At 50.2% G+C, this 6,099-nt stretch overlaps 1 long non-coding RNA gene and 1 pseudogene across 1 annotated transcript; both read left to right on the top strand.

Moving 5' to 3' along the window:
• The first annotated feature begins 1,538 nt into the window (after window positions 1-1,538).
• On the top strand, window positions 1,539-4,371 carry LOC148119358 (uncharacterized). Its single transcript, XR_015735315.1, has 2 exons — window positions 1,539-1,996; window positions 3,776-4,371. It is a non-coding gene; the product is annotated as an uncharacterized LOC148119358 (long non-coding RNA).
• Window positions 2,862-3,051, top strand: LOC148119359 (Nuclear RNase P; annotated as a pseudogene).
• Window positions 4,372-6,099: the final 1,728 nt, after the last annotated feature.

Below are 6,099 nucleotides of genomic sequence, written 5' to 3'. Positions count from 1 at the left end.
GGTCAACCAGACAGGAAGTAGAGGCGGAGTAATGAGAATAGGATAAGGCTAGGGAGGAGAAAGGTTCCTCAGCCACTCCTGCGCAGATCACCAAAGAGGCAGCATGTAACATGCCCAGCTGAGAAAGGTACGGAGCCATTATGGCTAACATAGATGAGAATAATGGGTTAATATAAGTTATAAGAGTTAACAAGAAGCCTGACCTAATGGACCAATCAGTTTATAACCTTATAGAGATCTCTGTGTGATTGATTTTCTCTTTGGGGCATGTCGGCGTGGGGTACCGGGCGGGACAGATACCCCAACAAGCCAGCCCTCTCATGTTACAGTCCTGGCTGTTCTGGAACTCACTCTGTAGACCAGACTAGCCTTGAACTCACAGAGATTCTACTGCCTCTGATTCCCAAGTGCTGGGATTAAAGGCGTATGCCACCATACCAGGCAATGTCATCATCCTTGAACCTTCTTTTCCTGACCCCCTGAGCAACTGGGCACAGGACTCCATGCAGGGCATGGCAGGAACTGAGTAACATCCTCTCCCCATCATTGCTGATCTCCACCAGGCTGACCTCATGGCCTTCCCTGCTTCCTTCTGGCTCCACCTAATATCAAGTCAATTTCTCCAGTAGGAGACATCGCTGACGTCCCGGGGTGCCCAGAGCTACCCCTCCAGCTTCTTCCGGTGGCAACTGTATAGCAATGGGACCAAGGGTCAGCATTATCTCAGCTGGGGTACCCGTGGAACTGGCTCAGCTTTGTTCCAGGCACTCAGAATCCCCAGCTACCCCAGCAGAACAATGTCAGGGCAGGAGGACAGCCTGAGAACACAGGGAAGGTATGGGCCTGGCTGCTCCAGATTGGTCCTCCTTCTTTCCTCTACAGCTTATTAAGACAGCAAGAAAGAGGCCAGAGAGCCAGGCTCTGGGCAGCAGAACAGAGTAGCTTCTCCTACTGGCCTCTTCTTCGGGGAGCAGCTACTTTGCTTTATAGCCCAAGTTGTCTGGAACTCATCATGTAACCTAGACTGACCTTGAATTAATAACAACCATCCTGCCTCAGACTTCTGAGTGTTGGGATTATGGGCACAATCCTTGCCCAGTTTAGCCCCACCTCTTAAGGGGTCTGCCACCAGGGTCGCAAACCTTTAGCACGGGAGCCTTCGGTGGATAGTCTACACAGGCATGTGAACTGGAAACACTGTTGTGGTCTTTCTAACTGCTCTGGATCTCTGTGGGAAGAGAAAGGGCACTTTAACCTAATGACCACAGGGTCCATCTTGTGAACATTTCCTCTATGGTTAGACCAACAGCCCGTGATAGACATCATATCACTTAAACTTTCTGAGGAACTTGGATGTAGCTATCTTTTCTTTCCTTTTATACTTAAGTAATGTGATGCTCAGAGGTGTGAAGTGGCTTGCCTAAGGTCATGGCTGGGATTTGAGAGAGCAAGGACTCACGTGTCTCCCTGAATCCTTATTTTTCTCCATTTAGTGTGGTGCATCCCTCCCTAGCAGTATGCCTTATGATATAGTGTTGGGAGCCACCTGGAGGCACAGGTGGTCCTGCAGTTTGGAGGTAGCCATGTGGGGCTGAGTACCCTTGCCTGCACCCTTGCCTGCACATGCTCAGATCAGCAGAATGGCATTAACCAATCAGGACAGCGTTCGAGCTGCTCCACCGTTTAAAAGCAGATGCCTCGGGACCCTACTTCCTCTCTCTAAGCTTTCTCTCGTCCCTGCTCTATCTTCCCTTCCCCCAATTTTCCTCAAGGAAATGCTCCAAATAAAGATGTGACCAGAGAAGGAATTCTCGTTTTTGGTGGCGTTCATTCCTGCGGGACAGGATGGCCCCCCGCAACTGGTGCTCGAAACTCCGGGACGCTGAGGGACCCTGACAACTACGCCGGGGGACCCTGAGAAAGCCCGGGAGAAAAAGCCAAGATCAGACACCAGCACAGAGAGCCTTGAATTTCAGAACTCTGAGAACATGGAGCGGTGAGTGACGTCGGTTGAAATCCCCAGAAAGGGGAGGAAAAGAAATGTAAAAAGGAATTTCAAAGGATAGGCCTAAATAGAAAAGAAAATACAAAAAAAAAAAAAAATCAAAGTTAAGGTATCTGAAAGAAGGTACAGAAAGCAACGGGGAAGAAAAATCCCTTAAGTTCAGTGCAGGAGGAATGTAAACAGCAGCAAAAAAGGCGAGGTAACTAAGGCGGGACTTTGAGGACGGTGGGGTACGGGAGACCGCGGCTTCCGCTCCCTCTCCGTCCACCTGCGTACTCGCTGATAAGAGACTTGGAGGCAACAGTCTCGTAGGGAGGCGAACTTGATCACTGCCTTCCCTGTTCTTAAAGAGCCACAGAGCTTTTGGAGGTGATTTTCGCCTAATTTTGATAAGAGAGCTCAGTCTCTGGCTCTCACGTACAAAAAACTTTAATTTTTGACTGAGAAAGACAAGCTGCTTGATCGTGCTGAGAGTGCTGGCGGCAGCCGGCCCGCCTTTGAGCGGTAATGCCTGATTAAAAACACGGAAGTGGGCCAGGCACGGTGGTGCACACCTGTAATCCCAGCTACTCAGGAGGGAGACACAAAATTGCACTCTCCAGTGCTAGCTCGTTCGGGAGGCGTGGCCATGCTAACCAGTTGCTGGCGGGAAATTTGCTGGAGTCCGCAGAGGCCTGCGAATAGCCAGGTCGCGGGCAGGCTAAAGTCCGTGTGACATCAGAGGCTATATGTCCCGGCCTTCTGGCGGGGCTATGGTTTTTGGAGGACTTTTTCAGCACCTGAGCGGACTCGCCTGACTGAGGCGGAAGCTGCGTGGTGAGCAGCGGCGCCATAGAAGGCAGAGAGGAGCTGAATCGGCTCTGAGGAAAAACTGTGTTTCCATAGCAACATGGGCGAGCGGGGAGGTGAGTTCCCAGAGAACGGGGCTCTGCGCGCGGGCGGACCGGGCAGGAGAAGCCCCTCCACGGGTGGGCGGATGCCCCCCCTCGCCGGAGCTTGAAAAAGACTCACAGCCGGCGGTGCGAGTTCATTGCCTGAGGTGAAACGGCGAGCCCGCGCACGGCCCGGGGCGGAGCCATGCCTTTGGGCCATGCGGAGCGCGCCATTATGGGCTTCAGAGGCGGAGCTGTGGCAGCCGCCGCTGTCCGCTGCTGCCGCCGCCCTCAGCCAAGGTCGCCAAGAATTTAGTCAGATAAAAACATTTGTCGCCAAAAATTCAGTCAGATAAAAACATTTATCCCCCCCAAACATCGCCCCTTTGTCAGCAGGAAGTAGCCAGATGATCGACGTCCATTCTCCCTCAAAGAACTGGTCCTAATTATCATAATAAAGGCGCGTCAACCTGGTTATCATTACCTATTGCCCCTGGCAACGGATGAAATAAACAATGTTACCTAGAGGTTTTTCCATCTAAATAGGGGAGCTGGAGAGATGGCTCAGCGGTTAAGGGCATTGCCTGCTCTTCCAAAGGTTATGAGTTCAATTCCCAGTGACAACTGCTTTGGTTTTTAAACAATAGAGGGGGACTACACTACCAGTGACAGCTTCCCCCAGAGAAAGGATTTCTCTTGCATTCTATACACTTAATTTTTAATTCAAAATTTTGCTGGTACAGGCAAACAAGATTTGCTTTTTGAAACAGAGACCTGCAAATCTCTAAGTTCAAAACCAGCCTACTTCCAGTACTGATTGTGCTGAATTTTTACACTGAGAGTTTTTAGTACTCTTAAATGTTAATTTGGGAGGAGAGTTTTGTTTATGTTTTTCTAGGAATGCTGACATACATCTGGATGCCAGCGAGACTGACAAGAGAGATAAAGAAGATGACTCAGTGGATGCTGAGTGTCCTGCTGTGGAAGATTCGTGCGGAGACAGCAGAGATGACCTTCTGGGCGGTGCCAAGAGCAGCTGTTTCACAACATCGACTTGAGCAACACCCTGTGCAACCTCTTATCTCTTACTCTACTTTGCCTTTTCCTTCCTTAGGAATGGGTGGGAGCAGAGATATCCTTGGCATGCTGCGTCTAGGTGGGGACCAGATTGAAAAATAGTTTTGCCTTATTGCTCTTAAAGACAATAATTAGGGGGAGATGTTGGGAGCCACCTGGAGGCACAGGTGGTCCTGCAGTTTGGAGGTAGCCATGTGGGGCTGAGTACCCTTGCCTGCACCCTTGCCTGCACATGCTCAGATCAGCAGAATGGCATTAACCAATCAGGACAGCGTTCGAGCTGCTCCACCGTTTAAAAGCAGATGCCTCGGGACCCTACTTCCTCTCTCTAAGCTTTCTCTCGTCCCTGCTCTATCTTCCCTTCCCCCAATTTTCCTCAAGGAAATGCTCCAAATAAAGATGTGACCAGAGAAGGAATTCTCGTTTTTGGTGGCGTTCATTCCTGCGGGACAGGATGGCCCCCCGCAATATAGCCCGTGTCTACACAGTATGCTGGCATGCTTTCACCTTGGCACATACAGACCACCATCTTGGGTACCCAGTGTCCTTTTGGGGAGTGTCTGGTCACAGTAACTAGGTGAGAGCCTGCTTCTATCCTCCTTCCTTTGCCACTGATCCCAGTACGGTTTATTCTTACCTCACACAACTGCCGCAAAATGTCTCTGCATCCTCCAGTTGGACTTCAGCATCTGCCTTAGAAAACGGTCAAGCTGACTGGAGGCTGAGTGATCTAGGGACATTCAGAACCACCCTAGCACCTGTATCTGCCTGTCAGAGTCCACTCTACATCTATGGTGTGTCCAGCCTCTGGGTAAAGCCGACCAGATAATGCCCCATTACAGGTTTGAATGTGGAGCGTCCTCCACGTGTTCATGTATTTGAACACTTGAATCCCAATTGCTGATACTGTTTAGGGAGGCAGAGCATAGCAGACACAGAGGCTCCTTCAAGAGGCTGGCCTGAAAGTATATAGCCCCGCCCCTACTTTTCTTAGGGCCACCTGTTCCACCGAGCTGTGAGGAAGTACGGAGTCGGTCGCAGCCATGAGCTCCCCTCCCCACTCAGCCATGCCTTCCCCACTATGATGGCTGCACCCTCACAATCAGTCAAGATAGTCCTTCCTTGAGCTTTTTCTTGTCAGGCATTTGGTCACAGCAAGGACAGAAGAAAAGTAACATGGATACCCTGTTGGGGGAGAAAAAACAGTGAGGAAGGAAGCCAGGGGACAGGTTGCAGCCTCCCACCCTTAGGCGGATGATCCCAGGGTGTGCTCTACACACTCTCTCCGAGGGACCACGGACAGGTGAAGCCAGTGTCCCATGGGGGCCACCTTTATTGTTCTTCCTCTGCCTTGTTTCTCACGTGTTGCCTGCCACTGCCTCAGCCTCATTCTCCGGAATCATCCTCCTCAAGAAATCCTGCGCTATTTGTGACCAAATCTCCTAAAATCTGCTCTGGGGGACGATTGTGCGAACACTCGCCGGCAGCAGTGTGCTTGTCGGTCTCACAGGCCAAACGAATACCTTTGAATGTATTCTCTCGAGGGCCTTGAGCAAAAAAAAAAAAAAAAAAAAAACTTACGTTTTCAAAACAATATGAGTAGTGGAGTTGGGCCTCATTCCCAGGTCCGCTGGCTTCGGGCCAGGGCTGTTAAATCCTGCTGCTATTTCAACTTTCAGATGTGACATCTGTGGATTTTTTTTTTAAATGTCATTTCTCTTTCAAGGGGCAAGAAATACATATCTTGTAAAAGACCTGTTTTTGTAATCATTTCCATCACCAAAGGAGCACTTACATGCCATTGTTTTAAAGGTGTTTTGTTTTTTTAACACAAAGCAGAGGGCTGGAGGCGTGGTCAGCGGTAGAGTGCTTGTCTACCATATCGGCAGCCCTGAGTTTCATTTTGAGCACACACAGAAGTATTGTTTAAGTGACTTAATAGGCAGAAGAGCTCGCTTTGACCCCGTGAAAAGGCCCCAGCCTACGTCTTGCTCTTTATATTCTTATATTTTTGTCAGTCTACATAGGGCTCTCTCAGCGTGCAGCGTCCCGCAGGCTGACTTCCCGTCCTCCCACTGGAGAAGGATGCTGACATTCTTGGTTCAGAGACAACTCAGTGGGGTTGACAGATGCCACCCATTGCTG

This window comes from Myodes glareolus, chromosome 17 (assembly GCF_982192425.1).
Source record: "Myodes glareolus chromosome 17, mMyoGla1.1, whole genome shotgun sequence".
Lineage (NCBI taxonomy): Eukaryota > Metazoa > Chordata > Mammalia > Rodentia > Cricetidae > Myodes > Myodes glareolus.
The sequence above is the reverse complement of the archived record's forward strand: the minus strand, read 5'-3'. Positions and strand labels throughout refer to the sequence as shown.